The following is a 19,172-nucleotide window of genomic DNA, read 5'->3' as shown; positions in this document are numbered from 1 at the left end:
TCACTGGGAACTTTGCTACCAAGTCAATTACTTGAGGCTGAATTTTCTTTTGTTAAAGCTATCCAAACAGACAAAAACCTTCATTGCAAAACTACTGGTATTGGTTTATCACTGCACAGATACTAAAACAGGACAGTTACAAATCATTGCCTTTGTGTTTATGTATTGAGGAGTTTCAATATATTTCATGGTAACACACCAGCCCAAACCAATTTCAAGACATCGGTCTGACAAGTACAGACTACAATAATAAGAGGGCTTCTTTTCCAGTCAGTTAGAATTATTAAAATATGTTTTTTAATTCTTTAGACTGAGAAATGCAGGTAAATTATTCAAAAGGTACTTGGAAAGTGATTTCTTTATTATTATTACCTTACTGAGTGAGATGTCTGGATTTGTGAATTTTTCATGGTTTTCATCTGAATCCAGATTCTAAATGCTCTGTTGAGTTTTAAAATTCAGGAAAGAAGTCCATTACTGTTCTCAGTAGGTGTCAGTTATGTGTCTCTGCACTGCATCTGTCAAGATGAAAGAGCAATCAAAAAAGTGTTTGGCCTCATATACGCAGAGGTCCTCCATGGTGAAAAAAGAAATTCTCAGGTCAAAGTAGTAAACTATATATTAGTTATAATGACACTCCCAAATAATATATTTTATGGAGAAAATTCCCATGTTACTATGCGCATGGGCATACAGAGAGAATTTGTTTCAGTTTTGAAAAATTGTGACAAAATGTATTGAATTGCAAAGGACCTAATGAAAGAGTGGAATCCATCTTATACTATTTGATTAATCCTCTGTGTTAATAGTATAATAAAGTAACCTGATTTTAAAATTTTATATCTCATCAGATTTATAAACTTTATATATGTACAAATTCAAATGCAAAGAGAAATAATCTATGATCACTGAAAATTATCATAACCATTTGAAGTCAGGCTTCAGCTACTCTATAGGAAAAATGCTGCACATTGCATAGCGTGTTAACTGTTAGCTTCATAGGTTTTGCATATTTAGACTTATCTGAACTCCAGTTATTTGTTGCAGATTGAATTAAAAATGAAACATTAGGAAATTTTATATTCCTTTTAGCATCAAGGTTAAATGACAGAAGACTTTACTGTTCTGTAATGGATTTTTTTTATAATTAGAAAGATTTCTTGGTACTTTAAGTAGGATCTTGGCTTCCAGATTTTATAACAGCACAGCTTTAACGCCTGGTCTGACACTTTTGCATTCAAAGTGCCCAAATCTGTCTGATGTTTTAGTATAGAGCAGGACAAATGGGACGTGACAGAGGAAGGTGAAGCAAGGGTGGGTATGGGAGTGAGAATTCAACCACTCCTGAAAGTGAAGTTAATTTTTTCCCTTGTTAATTTTTTTTTAAAGTGCCTAAAATGAATGTGATGACCTTCTCTGAGGTCATTTCTTCATATGGAGTCGATTTTCCTTGGAGGAAAGACTTGAAATTTGGCAAGAGAATATATTTGTGTAGATATATCCTTTGCCAATCACACTAAAATTCTCAGATTTGGCCATGCTTTTAAGCTTCTTTCTAGATTGAAATTTTCTGTTTCCTGCTATTAGCAAATATCTGTGAAAAGCATCTCATTCTTATTCAAGGAGAAAGACAAGGAGTCCCCATGCATATCTGTGGGCTCCCTTGGCAGGGTTCCATACACAGGCTAGACCAGCTCATCAGCAATATGGGGATGAAATACAAGCCTCAAAACGATGCCACGGAATAACAAGGGAGAAGGAGGATACCATGACACATTTTGAAAAACTAAAGAAGTACAGTCAAAACTACACTGAAAAATGTTATTAAGGCTGTAAAGCCAAACACTGAGGTTAGGTGCTGCCACACTTAGATTTGCCTGAGCAATCTTTATTCAGTTCTTATCCATATACATTACAACACAGAATTAACAGAGCAGTTGAGCAACTAAAAAGTTAAGTTCATATTTTAGCACTTGAACTCTGCATTGGCATCCAGCATAAAGGCATCAATGTCCATTAAGGGCACAGGGGAAATTGGATATGTACAAGTTGCCATACGACATTTAGGAACCAATCTGACATTAAGGAACCAATTAATACAAACCTCTTGCTATACTTTTAAGACTTTATAAATATTTACAGCTTATTTGAATGTACAAAAGACTTAATTACGAGAAACAATTCTTCACCATCATTTGTAAAGCTTCCCCTATGATAGAAGTGCAAGGCATGGGAAGGAAGGTCTTGAAAGAAAAATATACAGTTGATAAGAGTGCTACAGAAAATACATAGGATCCCCCCTGCAAATTGAACTCTCCAAACATGCAGCAGTCATCTGAAAGATATAATTAAAGAATTTGAACTTTTTATGAAAGTAAATAGAACTAAAGAGAAAACGGAGGAAAATGGGACTTTTTCTGTTATTATTCTTATTAAGCCCATGACATTAGATTTGCTGAAAAGTCTTCCATTAAAATGATCAAGAAGAAGCCAATTATCAGACAGAGCTACAGAAATTAAAAGAATGTTACACTGGTAGTGAGAATGTACATAGAGAATTAATCTCAGAAGCGGAGACACTGGCCTCTCATTAATCACCCAGTATGAACATCATGTACTTTGGAATGAAATTCAAAATGTTTGCATGCTGAACAGCCCAATTAGCATCTTGTTGCCTGAAGCTAAGAAGCAGGAATGGATTGGAACAGGGGTGCATCCTAATTCTTGCAGTTTATCTGCATTGTTATGACCAAAATGGGGTATTTTTATATATTTAGATAGTACAGTTCAGAGCCACCTCATGGAGACAGGTGACTTTAAGTTATTTCTAAAGAAAAAAGGGGTCAACACCTTTTAAAACCAGCCAGAGAATGAGCTCCTTCTGACTTCAGTGTTGCTTTTTGTGAGAAGCAATAATTCTGGAGCATATTAAATATGTTTTGAGAGCACTGGCTGAGGCCAAGCCCTGGAGGAGGAAGGCAGACAAATACATGGCTTCTAGATACCAGACAAGAGCCTCAGCACAAGCTGGTTGCTGAGTTGCCCGGGCTGCAAAGACTTGGAATACCTTAGTGCCTGTCTGAAGTTAAAAATTATGAAAGAGAAGGTACCAAAAACTTAAGTACAACTAAGATCATCTGGCAGCTGACAGTACATTTGTAGTTCTGGAGGCAGAACCCCAAACTGTCCATGTTAAAATCAGTCCAGGGTTAGTGTGGCAGGTTTGGGTGCATTCCTTCATTATGTGGCCGTTTGCTGTTTTTCCAATGAAGATCTTTATTTGTGACACAAACCAGGGATGAACCAATGTTGTCAATAATAAAGCTGTTGTCACCTTCATTCTCATGTTAGTGAAGGATATGAGAAGGTATGAGTGGATTACAGCTGATGATGAGAGGTAATATTGTCTTGCGATTATATCACTCTGGAGAACCAAATTCTTTACTGCCCTGTCATGGTTAACAAGCTTCTCACACCAGATTTTTCACAAGGGATCTCTAATTGTATGTACCTCATTTTTTTTGTGTGCCTGTACTCAACCCATGCCATGGTACTGGGAGAAGGTATAATGGTGAGCAGAAACAATGGAAGCTGCATTTTAGAGAATACCTCTGGTATGCTTTTGAAAACCAGTTGGATAAGATATTTCAGGCCAGATACATAAAATAATTGGAAGCTTTTGACTTCAGTGTCTGTGTGGTTCACCACTTTGTAAGGTGAAGGCACCTATACCTCTCTACTACACGGTGTTATTTTGAAAATAAATTCTTTTATTGCATTGACATGGAAAAACACCCATGGGACAAGTAAAGAACCTGTGGTCAGATTGGGATTTGAGCTAATGTGAGCTAAAGTAAAAGCTGTGAGAGGCACACACTGAAGACAGCCCAGTATTAAACATTATTTCAGCACCCCAATGTCAGTTATTCTCCATGCTGAATGAAGTAGTGAACTTCTGTGGAGAATGGCATGTGATGAATGAACTGTGCATTATTTAAAAACATCACAAGAGCCCTGAACTAATATTTTACCTTTACTAATATTTTACTAATATTTTTACTAATATTTTACTTTATTACTGACAGCTCAAAACTACAGTGATTTGCTTTTTTTAAGCTTCATGTTATCCTACATTGTGTTTTAGAAATTTTTATCTATATATGATGGTGTGAGATGGAGGCTGCAAAACTAAGTATTTAAGTTTTGCTTTTTTTTTTTTTTTTTTTTTTTTTAATGAATGGTGAATAAACCCATCCTGACAGAAAGAATATCTTGCAATACATTTGATTATATTTTACATGCATCACATTTTGCTATAAAGAATTATCCCTTGAAAGTTGGTGAGCTTTTGGTTAAGAATTTTAAAGAAAATTTTAATACAAAAAAAAGAAGTTTTTTTGTCTCCCAACCCATTGACTTACTATGATCAGTTCACCTGCATAGCAGGAACAGAAAAAAAACTTTCTCAAGGGATTTGCAATGGATGAGTCTGACAGGATTCCTTTAAATGTTGATAGTCAGTAGTATTCACCCTGGATCTTTTAGTGCAAAATGCAGGTGAGGAGAAAGGGAAACACTGCCATGTTTTGTTTCTGTTTTAATAAGAAACTATTAATATACTGAGAGTGATGAAAAGTAGGAAGAAAACATAGAGATGATGAATTAGTAGGCATGTTACGGGTTACACAGTAAAGCTACCAAAAGAATGCACTGCAATGTTTGTTCTGTGATCAGCACCAGTAATTGTCTCCCCACAATACAATCTCAGGAAGTTATGTAGCTTTTTTTTTTTAATTAACACCTACAGTTGCACCTTTTACTTGAAGGGGAGTCTTTCAATGAAATATAAACAGACTATATTGTATCCCAGTCTTCATTAAAAGGATTAAACTTCTTGATATGTGGCAGCAAAAGCGATTTTTCTGCATGCAGGATTCATCTAGATATTTGTGACAATTTGTGACAAAGAGATCAAGGACAATTTAAAAACTCATGTGTGAACAAAATGTAGTTATTCCATTTGGACCATAAATATAAATGTCTGTCTATCTCAATGGACGTATTTCTTTCTTTCTAGGCATTTTCCAAGGAGGTTTTGGTGGAATGAGGAATGTGAATTGCAGCTATTTTTAACTGTTAAACAAAATATATTAAAAGTGATAGGAAGGTATGTTTCTACCAGAAATGCATGCTACATGAAATGTGAATAAGCAACTGAGAAATGAAATTCTATAATAAAAAATTTACTGTCTTATCTGTTTTCATAATTTTTCTTGTTTGAATTATATTTCTTTTCTTTTTGAAAGAAAATCTGGCTTATAGAAAGAATTAGCTGAAGAAAGCAAAATCTGAATTTCTTACTGTTGAAGAGCTAAATGGAGAGATATATAGGATAAAGCCATTCAAGAAGCCATTGAAGATCTACAACTTCTAGAGTTAAAAATGATTAAATCTGTCCAGGAAAATCTTTGAAGAGCTTCAGGTGAAGACAGAAATAGGTTTTGTACCTTTTTTTAAAAATGAATTTATGTTTACAATACGAGGTCCAGAGGAGAAAAACTCCACAAAGTGTTCAGAAGGCACACCTGAAATAATGTTGAATCTGTGATGTATACAGGAGGCATGAAACATGTAGGTACAGGCAACAGTCAGAAAATATTAAGAACATTCCCAGCTCATGTTAGAGCCATGTACAGGGGAAGGCCAAAACACAACAGTCACAGAAAGCTGAAATAAGGCCCTGAACAATTAATTTTGAAGCTCATTCTGATTCAGCCAGAAGACTGGAATATGTGGCCTGTGGAGGTCCCTTACAACCAACCTTTTCTTTGTTTCTATGAGTAAAAATTTGATGGGCTGAGACATGAAATTAAATTAAATAACTACAATAGTTAAATTAAAATCAATAAAATTATTTTAATAATTTTAAAATTAATAATTGTGGTTTAGTTACATTTATATATATAAAGCAATAAACTCTGTTGATTTTAAATTCACTTGTATCTAGGATGAGAAAAGAGATTGCTTAACTTTCTTGTTTTATCTTCATATGAGATGATGATTCTAATTTATATTTTGACTTAAAAAATTTGTTGGGCTCTGTTTTTTGCAATGACTGCTCAATAAAATTCCATGTCACTTTTAAGGGGAAATAAAATAATATTCTTTGAGGGAATATTATGAGTTCTTCCTAAGAAAAATATTAAGCAGAAATTACAACATGTGAACTGTAAATCTGAAGGTTGATTTCTGAAGTGAGACTATGTAATGTGCTGATAAAGAAAACCTAATAAATCAGTTTAAACTAGTCATTAACTGCAAAAATCCTAATAACTGCAATAATCCCAATAAATAATATGGTATACACCACATAGGGCTGTAATCTGATGTAATGTAATTGAGATATGTGGATTTTCTTTCTTTGACTGTAACTATTAATTGTCATGTTCATTTGTTTGCTTTTTTGCTTGCTGAAGGGGCAATTCTGTTCTCAGCCTTCATAAGGGTCTGCAATTATAACATTCATAAAATCAGCTATTCATAAACATGTCACATAAAGTATTTCACAGAGTTTATGTGAAAGGAAATTGAAGTCTCTTGGAAATGGAACTGAACCTTGTCCAAACAACCTTCAATACACTAATCCAGCTTTATTGTTTTTGTATATTACAGGCTTCTTTATCCATGCATACTATCATTAACCATACAGTATGTTTTGATAAATGTTCCCCTTCCTGGAAACTCGTGCAGTTATTTGACCACTGTCTCTGTTGGTGGTGCTTTTTCATTAAGTCTAAACTGGAAAAAGAAATGTCATATTTAGGTGAAAGAAACTGATAAGATGAAAAAGTAATTACCTCCCAAGGTGTTTGTGTGGTACAACCATCTGCCTATCCTTTAAGACTCCTAAATAATTGGTTAATATTTGAGAAATAATAAACAATTATACCTAAGGCTAATAGCTCCACTTAATTTTTATTAAAGATCTACAATGTCCAGGGTCACCGTGTAATTTGAATTAGTTAGGCAAAAATACCAAATAATACCAGTACTCAGGATATGACTTAAGATATATTTTGGAGGAGCAGTTCCCTCATTTTAACAAATGATGAAGGGAACAATATAGGAAAGAAGAATTTGTGGATGCTACCTATATTTCTACCTATGCATATTTTGGTTATAAAATACACCTAAAAGTTGCTTTGATATACGTCATAGTCCTTCAGGGTTTTTCTTTGCCTCACAGGCAGTTAGTTATGGGTATGTTGGGCTGTTCAGATTTGTATGCTTCTGGTGTTGCTCTTGGCCAGAATCCGGTGTGTGCTCATGGGGGATGGCCCAGGGAGAAGCCTCAGAAAAGCAGACTAGTCCTACCCTTACTCTGTTCAGGAGCATGTACATGTGTATCTGCATCATGACTCAGTCATCATTTCACCATAATCTTGAGGTTCAGCCTTGTCTGTGGTTGTTGCTGTCCGGCATGAGCTCAAGCAAAGGTGTAGGTCCAGATGTGGAAGGGAAAAGCTGACTTGTGCCCTCATTGTGTGTGCATAAGTTATCCCCTCTACAAATGAAATAGGTTAGACTGTGCAATGGAAGCCAGTTCAAATTTGGCTCCAAGTATTTGGGCAATGATTTCAGTCTGTTATAGCTACTTAAAATCCACAAATAAATTCAGAAAACCTGTGCATTAGGTCATGTGTAAATTTGATTTTAATATCTGTGTTGATGAAGCTTCTTTTTCTTCTTATTCTCATGAGCTTCCAGACCTGTCTGATTCTGACTGTGATGCAGGCATTAAGTCACAGAGTACACTGGCTGTGTGCCCTTATGCACTTTTGCAACTGCAGCTGACTGTGCCAGTGGCATCCTGCACCCCAAGGATGTAAAGATCCAAAGCAGGCAACTCTGGGGGCTGTCAGATCACAGCTCTGCACAGTCTGTGCTCTGCTCTGCTCTCTTTGGCTGTTTGTCCCTCTTGGGGGTACAAACACCATGTTTAATGACACGTGTGAAGTATGAGACTGAGGTGTCAGTACCAGCAGCAACTCTGATTTTGTTTATGTAGAGGAGCACGTGACATTCACAGGAACGTGGTTAAAGAGGAGCACGGTTTAAACATCGACGCACGTGTAAGTAAATTTTTCTGCTACATTGAGATAAAAAATTCTAAAAAGAGGGTTGGGAACTCCTGTGACTAGTTTGGGATTTTGCTATAGCAAATCCAATGCAAAGTGAAAATTCTAACAGAACTTTCTTCTTGAAAAATGTTTTAACAGTATAGCTGACCAGATGTATTTATGAACTCCAGTCAGGGAGCTTCTGAAAACCTCTCACTACTGTCTTGTTCTGCAGGGGGAGAAGGATATCAATGGTGCTCCTGTTCAAATTTTTCTGGCTGATATGAGCTTTTGCTATAGTAATTCAGAGCAATAGGGCCAAGAGAAGATATCTTCATCATTATTTTTCTGAGAAAACTTTGTTCAGGATCCAAACCAGCAAAAAACTATCTCCATAAATTTTTAATTTTTAAAGAACTCTTCAATGTAAAAGTGAGGAGTTTCCAGGTGTTCCTACTTGGGGGTGAAGGAAAAGTTCAGTAGAAATCCAATTATCAATGGAAAAGCAGGATGACATAAATTTTTCAAACATTTAGAGATTATTATTATTATTATTATTATTATTATTATTATTATTAGTCCTCTCTTAAACAGACATGGGCTATTGCATTCCAAAAGGATTTTGTCTGGCATGCCTTGGTTACTTCCAGTTGCCTAATTTTGAGTCTGCAAGAACTGGTTGAGTATCAGTTTATCTCACATTTGATACTAGTCGACCTTCTTCAAACGCTCTCACTCTTAACACTGGAAATTATGGAAGAAAGAAGCAAACTTTAGCATTTGTAACAATTGCCACAAAGTGGTGAAGCTTTCTGACAGAAGGAACACAAGAGTGAGGAAATGAAGTGCTGTTTGGGACGAAGGGCATATAGCTGACTCTGGTTTTCACTTTTCATTTTGTTCTTTCTCACCTGTTTGAAGGTTTCGTCTCTGTGTGTCACTTCTATGCTGTTAGAAGTTATGTCTTTTGTTAAATAATTCAGAGCTTTCCAGTCTGCCAATCAGAGAAGGATTAAAGCTATGGGATTTGTTTCTTTTCTTTCTTTCCTTTTCTTTCCTTTTCTTTCCTTTCTTCTCTTTCTTTCTTTTCTTCTCTTTTTCTTTCTTTCTTTCTTTCTTTCTTTCTTTCTTTCTTTCTTTCTTTCTTTCTTTCTTTCTTTCTTTCTTTCTTTCTTTCTTTCTTTCTTTCTTTCTTTCTTTCTTTCTTTCTTTCTTTTCTTTATTTCTCTCTCTCTCTCTTTGTGTTTATTTTACAAAACAGAAAAGGAGAAGGCAAAATGAAAAAAAATTAATATCCATCACAGATGTACTATAGCTGTGTTAGATTGTTCCTGAAAGAAGTAAGAAGCAGAGGTCACATCAGGAATCATATTTTACACTGTGGTCTTTTGTCAAAGCAAACATTCTGTTAAATCAAATCACTATTTGTTATTTAAATTTAAAATTCTTTCTTGCTTTTCTCCCTTTAATTCATGATGTTTTAAGTGAAATCTCACAAGGTTCAGAACATGAAACTTATTTAAAGTTAGAATTTACATACAAAATTGTGAACCAATTTTAAAATAAGAGATATTTAATTGTTTTAGGCTTGTCTTCATTAATATGGAAATAAAAAATGTCTCTGTTTGTGGAAGATCATATTAGGTTTGCTTTGAGATTTTTTAAAATTTTTCTTCTTGCATAATGTGTTTTAGTAAGGAAAGCAACAAGCAAATACTGAACTTCTCCAACACTATGGAGGATAATCTCAGTGAAGCTGAACTCCCAAAGACTGTGAAACATAAATATCCTAAATATATAAATATCCTAAGTATAAATTTCTGAACTCTAGCCCTAACATTAATAATTCAATTTTGCTTCCCTTCTCTCAAGCAATATTCTTGAGAAAAGAATGGCAATAAGCCATGCATGGTATCAGCTGACACAAAGGTTCTAGGCTTGTCTTTGTCCAGTGGTTGCAGAAATTTATAAACATTCCCAGAATTAGACAAAGGATTTTACTAATTTACTCAGCTATTTTGTGGATAATCCATCACATTTGGCCCCAAGCCCAACTTCATGACATGGGAATGGTTGTCAAAACCACTTTAAATTGGCTTTGTTCACTCTCATCTCAGCTGTCAGAGAGTTGTGATGGGCAGAATCTCCTAAAAGGCCCTTTAAAATCTTTCATGTCATGAAAATAAATGTACATAGTATGCTATGCTATTCAATCCTATTGTTCAATATCACTGCAAGACCATAAACCAGGGAATTTCTGACCTAGATGCAGAATTTCTGGACATCTGACTGTTCTTCTCTTCTCACTGTCTGCCATCAATGTCATCACCTGGTTGCCCATATGTTTGTAAGAAGTAAGGACTTGGATAAAACCCAGGAGCCTCCAGATTAACTAAAGCATGAATAAGGAAACACATTACACAACTGACAGACAACAAGTTGAGAAAGTACTTACTGACTGACTGTCAAGGAATGCGTGCCTTGATGGTCCCACTGCATTTGTACCTTAACCCGTACGGTAAAAGGGCAACATTCACTATTGCACACTTTCCTCTTTTCCTCTCCTGCCTGCCTGAACATTAAACACTTGTTTCAGTGAGATAAAAAGCTCATTTGTTTGTCCTAAAAAACGATGCCATTTTCTTTTGGTAGTAGCTCACAAGCAACCTCTGTGGAGTTGCTTCCATGAACGTGCTTAGACCTTCTGTAGTAAGGATGAGAAAAAAATGGATCATAGGGTGCAGAGCAGTGCTTTACATGTAGATAAATGGATTTTGATACAAAATGCTCAATTAGCTGGGTTTTTTAGCTTTTCAGAAAACATGCCTGTATCCTTAAGCTCCTGTCCTCTGCAGAGCTGCTGCCTGTGCAGAGGGTCTCAGCTGAGGCAAGCTGAGCCCAGTGCTCTTAATGGGATAGCTGGGCCTGGCCTATTATGAAAAGTTTGCAACTTTCTCTGTCTCTTTCCTTTGTCTGCAGAACCAGTGTAGTCTTCCAACATCCACCAATTTCAAAATTCACTTCCTGAACTTCATTCTTCCTGAGGTAAGCCTTAGATCTGCCTGTTAATGCAGCAAAGTTTTATTCTCATATTCAAGTTTTTCTATAAAGAATGTGAGGACTGGAGCATTAAGCATTTTTGCAATTTAAATGTAGAACTTTAAATTGATGGGCTTCTCTAGAAGTCAGATGCAGAAGGTCCTTGTATAATTTGCCTTATTTTGCATGTTTGTAATCATAATTAGTGTACTTAAGTTGTACTGACTGTATATACTAAGTCCTGATAATGTTGTACGTGTACACATTGTGTTTGAATTCTGATACTTGCTATACAAGCGGAATACTCAGAAAAAGTGAATATTTTTGGTAATTCTGACCTCATTTACACTCTTATAAATAGATGTAATCATAAACTACTCATGAAAAAGAACACACTGCAAAATACATACATAGTTAAAGCTAGTCTCAAAATCTTTTATGTGGTTTTAATTTCTGTTATTACAGTTAGCGCTTGCATAAATCTTAATTCTTCTCTGAAAAAAAATCTATTGTGAATGGTATCTGATGGAGCAGTTAAACAAATCTTTCATTATGTTTTATAGTATCATAGGGTAAAGAGCTAGAGAATTTAACATAGGGATATTTTTTTTGTAAAAGTGGAAGAATACAACTGAAAATAATCTGATCCTGTGCCTTATTTTTTCTGCATAGGGATTCAGCTTTATGAGAAGCAAAGTCCTCTTTCTTTCACTCCCCATGACATTCTGTAAGGTGATGATTACAGCTTGTTCCTGAGGGGATCATTCAAGCCTATCTGAGTGAAGGAAGAGCTAGATCCCAAACCTAGACATTCTCTCTCTAGAAAATAGACTCTGTGTCTTGTGTCTGGAGTCTTTGCTGCACAAAGTCTATCATAATAATCTTTCAAGGGTTTGCCATGACCTTCATGAAGAAAGCACAAATCCTCTCTCTGCTTCTGAATGACATAGTTCCCTGAATCCTGTTTCTCATGTCTGACTGGCACACGTGCAGCCTTGTGAGCCAGGCTTTGCTGTGAAACTAAATAAATATATTAGCCCATAGGAAGGAGTTGGCTACTTGCCTCAGGTGCTTCAAGATTTTGCTGTTACATGGACATAAACATTCTGGATCACTCAGTGACTTCCTTCCCAAAGTTCAGCATGATTAACTGGATCACTTCCTATAGAGGTTTGCAAAAAGTTATCCTCAGTAGTGCATATTGTACAGCTTATTATTTATTTTGCATTGCTATAAAGGTTCCTCAGCACGTATTTCTAAAAACTGGGTTTAGTTCTCTGCTTTGCTGCAGGGTTGCCCACTCTGAAGTGAAAGGTCAAAGATGTCACTAATGAGGAAAATTAAGTTTAATCTCACTAAGGAAGTCCTGCTGGCCTTCATCATTAGAATAATATTTATGACATATTTTGGAGCCAAGTGTCCTATAAAATCCAAACCTTATATAAAAAGAAAAAAGTTTTCATTGTCTGTTAATACACAAGATAGTAAAAACTTGTGAACAAGGTAAGACATACTGCTTGGAAATGAATGTTTTTATGTGCAAACAAGTGAACAGCTACTCTTGACCAGATTCTTCAAAGTTGCTTCAAACAAAAATGTTATCTTTTTAGTGTCTCCCCTGTCTCAAAAGTGCTTGTTGAATATATTAGATTTGCTTCAAGGTGATTTGAATGTACATGCTCCGTGTTTAAAAACTTCTTTTTTTCCATTCATGAAAGATCATTTATTCATATTTGATTTTATCCCCTTTGTATTTGTCCTTTTTTGGACTTCACATGCCTGGCAGATACAAATGTATGGAAAATAATCCATATTGCATTATATTGGATTCATGTATATTACAAAAGAAGCCCCCATAGCATTAGGATTTTGTGTGTATAAGTTCCTCTTAGAAGTGTGCCCTTAGTGAGAGCAGCATATTAAGAAGCTAAGACAGAAGATGAATTTCAGCATTAGAATGGTTCTAATTCCCCCAAGAGAGTTTGGTTTCCAGTGATCCTGATTAAAGAAAGAGGACCCTAATGAAGAAGGCAAAGGTAGGTATTTCATGTTGCTTTTTCATAAGTTATAGTCAAGGCAAAATCTATTGGTACAATCGGTCAGTTACAACCAAACAACATGGAAAATTTAAGAAAAACGGGGATGAAATCAGCCTCAAAATAATAATTTAACAATTCATTCCGTAGCTCGTCCATTTTTAATTTGTGCAACATCAAGTAGCAGAAGGGAAAATGGTGGTTAATTCATAAGACCACATTTAATTATTTTTCGTCAAAAATTAGAGGTTGTTTTTAATTACCTAAAGAAGCAGTTACTGCAAGTTTATAGTGATTTAAACTCCCTTAGGCTTTCTCAATCCTTGGTACAGGCATTGTGACCATGATTTTTAGTACTGTTTAAAAAGAAAAAACAGTGTCCTGAACGATAATTAAATTCTACTTAATTATGATCAATTTATAAAGAACTTTCTGTGTTTTCTTTCTCAAAAAAAATAAGTACACAACACTGTTCATTCCCTCTAATTTTAGAATAAGCATCTCAAATATTTCAATTACATTTAGAGGTTTTTTGTTTTCTTTACATCTTTGGGAATCATGTAGGGGAAGGTGACATTACAAAGAAAAGCATGGAACAAATTAATCTGTTGTCTTGTATATAATATCAGTCTAACTGTGCAATGTTCCCTTTAGTGCAATCCTGTCTCTTGGAATAATCTGCCCATCCATGAGTAGCTGAAGAAGTTGGTGTCTGCAAATAGTTGAGATGAGGAAAGGAAGAACCTAAAAATTTCTGTCTTTTGGGGTCACTGAAGGCGGATGTGCCACCTCTGACACTGCAAACCAAGCCTGTTGAAGCCCTTCACAGGACCTAATGCTGGTGAAACTGGATATCTTCTGAATCAAAATGGAGTGGCTGTATTCCGGGTCACTGTGGTTTTATTTTTATTCCAATATTATCTTTTAAAAGTACCGTGTGACTATGGATCTTTATTATAATAATACAGCACACAGATAATGCTCTAGCATTCAAAATAATCCAAAATAATTTGAAAATAATGAGATAATAATTGCCCTCTTTACACATGGTACTTATGTAATTATTACAGGATAAACTGATCTCATTTAAATTGCCTATTTGATTATGTAATATATGCTTTGTGAGATAGTATTACCCAGTCCATTTATGTGTCCATTTTGATTGACATCACTTTCTCACTAAATACTTTCCTCCTGTATTCAGCTAAAATAGACTAAATTCATCATGCACTGAATGGAAACTTAAGAATAAGTGTTTAGATAATTGGGCATCAGGGATTCTTGGAAGTCTTTATTATGTGAGAGTGCCCAAATAACATCTGTTCCTACATTCCTGTTATTCACAGTTGCTTTGTAGTTATTGGGTCTTCAGGGACATCAGAAGCGAGAAACAAAGATATGCTGAATAAAATCCACTTTATGTAAAGCCTTTTACACCCATCTAGTTAGTGAATGTGGCCTGGTTTAGGATAAGATTGAATATCAGTAAAGAAAGGCGTGACTGGTTTTTGATATTTAAAACCAGCCATGTGTAAGGAATACAGAAAGAAGTTGTTTAGGAGAGTACCCATTCCTGTACACTTGGTGAAACCAAGACAGAGCCAGCTCCTTCCAGATTTGTTTCAACATCAGCAATTTCCCCCCAAATACCAATAATTTCCAGTATATTCTCTAGAGAAGGTGATACCACAGGTTCAAAGGAAATGTAATTACAGCTAAAAAACATAATAATTAATTGTTTGAGAACAAAGGAGAAAACAGGTATGGCATGAAGGGCCATGCTCCTCAGAGACTAGAAACAGCTAGTCAATTGTAAAACATTAGTTTACTGGATTTATACCTGTTGTCTGTCCCAAATCCAAATTATTTCTATTTCAGTTCCGTCTATAGACTGGTTAAATGGTGAATTATGGTAGCATACATAAGACACTTGGCTTTTCACTTGACTGAAAATTAATTTTTATCATTTCTCAATATTATGCATGCAATTTTCCCTTCTATTTCTGTTTCAAGGCTCTAATTTTGAACAGAAATTGTAAATGGTTTTGATTCAACATTGATTTTGCATCCATTGGTGATAAAGCACACCTTAATCTCATGAAATCTCAAAAGCCAGCAACAGGCATTTTTTAATTGTTGTTCTCATAAAGTCCACCAGCTAATGTCTCCGTTCTCCATTCTGTTAAAGATGTTTGATCACAACTTGGTTTTTACTGCATGTGATGATACTTTGAACTCAAGGCTAGATTTCTTTCTGTGATGTGTTAGCCAAGATAAAACTGATGAGAAAGGAGGCAGAAAATTGGGTTTTCTATGAGGAAAAGAAGGTGTATGACATTGTGCTGCTATTAGCATTTCTTATAACATAACTTGAAAATTGCAAGGAGGGATGAATTTGACATAAAATAGGAATATGTACTGTGGCAATATATGGACAGGAAATTGACAATCAGGGAATCAGTGGTTAAAGAAATTATTTTTCCATAAGTTCTGTTTCACTGTAGTGATTTTCAGCATGCTCCACTTCCATTAACTAATGGTTATATGGAAGCTTTTATCTTTCACCAGTATTATCTCAGATGATTATAAAATGAAGCTGTACTTAAAACAGAAAAAAGAGAGAATTGTTTAATTATTATTCCTTCTTAAAGAATAGTGAAGAAATATATATGAAATAAAAATTCATAGGTTTAGGAATTCAGAAGATCTTTTTTTTTTTTTTTAATAGCACACCTCTTTTTTAATAATTGAAAGATTAAAAAAACCTAATTATCATGCTAAAGTTAAAGTGTTGTATCAGACCTCTTCATGTCAAAAATATAGTTTTGGATAGTCAGAATACCAAAGCAGGGTTCTTTGCATTTTCTAGATATATATTGCCATTTATGTTCTGGTCTCTTAAGTGCCAGTGGACAGCTTCACTGCATTCCTGCACCTTAATTTTTGTATTTGTAGAATGGTGATGACAGCACTCACCTCCTTAATTGTTTTACTCCCCAAAATCCTCTAATTCATCTGGGTGAGCTGAGACTGGCAAAACTGGCTTGCAGTTGTGAAAGTAGGGGGCTGTGATTTAAGAGTGACCTTGAAGAGTGTACAGAGGCTGATGTGGGTCAGTGAAAGCAGCTGTACTCAGGATTATGTAGATGCCTGAAACAGATGTCTATATGGAAGTAAATCACCAGCATGAAAGCTGGGCAGCAATAAGGAAGCTAAGGAAGTAGGAATGAACTGAGTCAGGAGCTGCTCCCAGCTCTGTCAGCCTGTGTGCCTCCAGCTCGCAGGGCAACAGAGAGGCTGTGGGTCACACAGGAGGGGGTGGAGGGGAGCTCAGTCCCCAGATCTGCAGTTCCCTGGTGGGGATCACAGCCTCTTGACATCATTTTGTCCCTTGCAATGGTTTCTCAAACTCTTCTCCTAATCTAATTTTCAGCACAGCATAAGATACAAAGATAGAATCTAGTGGCCCTGGTCCCTCCTATAGGGCTGTGTTATAGCCTGTTAAATAGTTATCTAAATATACTCATATCATCTTCAGCAGAGGCAGTCATATGCCAGTCTTCCATTGAAGGCTCTATATCCCAATAAATAAAATCTACTTCTCAGTTAATAATTTATAATCCCATTTAGCCAGTATGCTATTGAAAACCACTTAATGTTATTCATATTTGCTTTTATCAAACTGGGAATGATATAGCGTGGGATTTATTAGTATTTCTTCCCTAACTACTGTTCTGATTTTGCTTCTTACTTGCTTCCTCCAGAGGAAGTTCCAATCCCTTTTGCAATGGCTACAAATTTTGGTGAAAGTGTTCCCCTCTGTTTTCCACTACTGTTCTGTTAATTTTAATAAGTTGGTAATAAAGTCTGTTCAGAATAATAATTTCTTCTGAACATCCCTGACTGCAAGAAAGGAAAGAAGGGAAGAAAGGAAGCAGATTGCAAGTATTGTTTCTCCTGCAGTCTGTCACCATCTTCACTATCCAAAATGTGTCTTGAACTTTGTGAGATATGAAAAGCTCACTTGTGCTTTGTGCATGATTAAAACATGCAAGGAACTTCCTGTATTGAAATAATTATAGCTTTCTGAAGAAATACATTTCTGGACCCCAAAATTCAGATATGCTCTTAGATGGAATTTTGTGATCGTTTAGTACCAAATGAGTGTATGATAAGCCTAAGCCTTATATTATTTTTTTTTTTTTTTTGCAATAGCAATTTATTCTGCTAGGAAGTTGCAAAAAACCCCGTGAAATAAACAATGTGATATGTTACATTATTAAAATGATTATTTACAGCTTCAGAAAACAGCCTGATTTTAAATTCATACCTCCTACTGAGTTATTTTCTATACATTCAATGCAACATTTTCCGAAGATGTTTTTGTTCTTTGAAAGTAGTTTTTAATACATTATTTCAAATTATCTGACAATTAGACTATAATTATAGAAAGCTATCAGACTTCTTTCCATAGCCCACTGATTTACTTAAAAATTCATTTGCTTTATATTTGGTTTCTGCTTGCAATTTGTACACCATCAGTGTGTAAAAATTTGCAGCATTCCCTTTATCTACATCTCTCCAGCCCTTCATAAGTGTCTTCGTCTGTGTTATTGTTAAAGGGAAAAATATTCTCTGCTGTCTCTTTCTTAAAAAAAAAAAAAGGTAATTTGAATCCTTCCACATTAGATAGAAAATATTCCAGCGCTTGATAGAGGTGCTCATACAGATAAAATCCAAACCAAGATCCATGTGAACATTATTGGATTTATTGCTTTCTATCGATCTGATCTCCTTCCTTCCTTTTAGATAGAAAGGTATTTGATTGAGAGCTATAATTGTAATTTTTTTTAGATATTCTGATTATTTGAAGGTTTTTCAAAGTATTGCATACTTTGAAGTATTTAAAAAAAATACCCTTCTAAAGATCTAATATTTAAATATTAGATATCTATGCTATAGAATTATATTATTTTCCAGTAAAATAGTATTCAATTAACCCTATGTTTACTGATCTAGTGGTTTTACTGTGATACCCTTATGATTTTAGCACATATACCCTAGAAATGCAAAAATGGTAAACAATGAAGTCAGGTATTTATACCAGCCATTTGTGTCCTTAAGACGAAATGATGCACATATATTTTAGCTTTGGAGATGTGTGGTATCTCTTAGTAATTTTGGAATATTGCAATTGCCATGTTAGCTCTAATTCTGCAGTTAAATTACAAGCTAAAAGGACTATAACATAATTTCTGTATCTGTTTCAGGTTGTGCATAATGTATCTAGTTGCTTATGTAGGTAGTCCTATTATGAATTATTTTTGGACACAAATTCTTTCAGATTTGACAGGTCAGATTATGCATTCAGTAGAATTTTTTATTGGTAGTCTATTATTAAAGAAGACTATAATGAAGTAAAAATAATGGTGGGTACCTCCTAAATGCAAAATTATTTAACCTGATGATTTACAGTAATTTTCTTAACTTGTTCCCCTTTGATTTCAATAAATAATCCTTGATGAAATGAGAATCTCCTCCATCTTCATGATCTTAGTTACAGAAACAGTTCTTCAAATTTCCACTGTAGATGAAACAATTACTGAAATTAATTTACTGCACTTGCCAGATGTCTTCCAATGTTAGAAGTGCATAGATGTGCTTCCTCATGTCTCAGAAGAAGACAAGAATTATGTCTAATAAATACCAATAATACTAATAAATAATTGGAGCAAAGACAGATGGACTCCAAACCAGTTTACCTCATGTCCATTCCCTTGCCCTAACTCAAAGGAAAGCTTCTCATGCTGTGCTTTACAGAGTGGGCAGAGATGAGGTGAAGCAGAACACCATACCAAAATGCAATGTGTCCTTGAAACTTTCTGCTACATATAAAGGTGGCCCTGAGGGCATGGAAGCTACTTCAGTTTGCATGATGTTGCATAATGACTCTTTTCCCTTGTTAAAATGATCAAAT

Source organism: Fringilla coelebs (genome assembly GCF_963513975.1).
Source record: "Fringilla coelebs genome assembly, chromosome: 1".
NCBI lineage: Eukaryota > Metazoa > Chordata > Aves > Passeriformes > Fringillidae > Fringilla > Fringilla coelebs.
The sequence above is the reverse complement of the archived record's forward strand: the minus strand, read 5'-3'. Positions refer to the sequence as shown.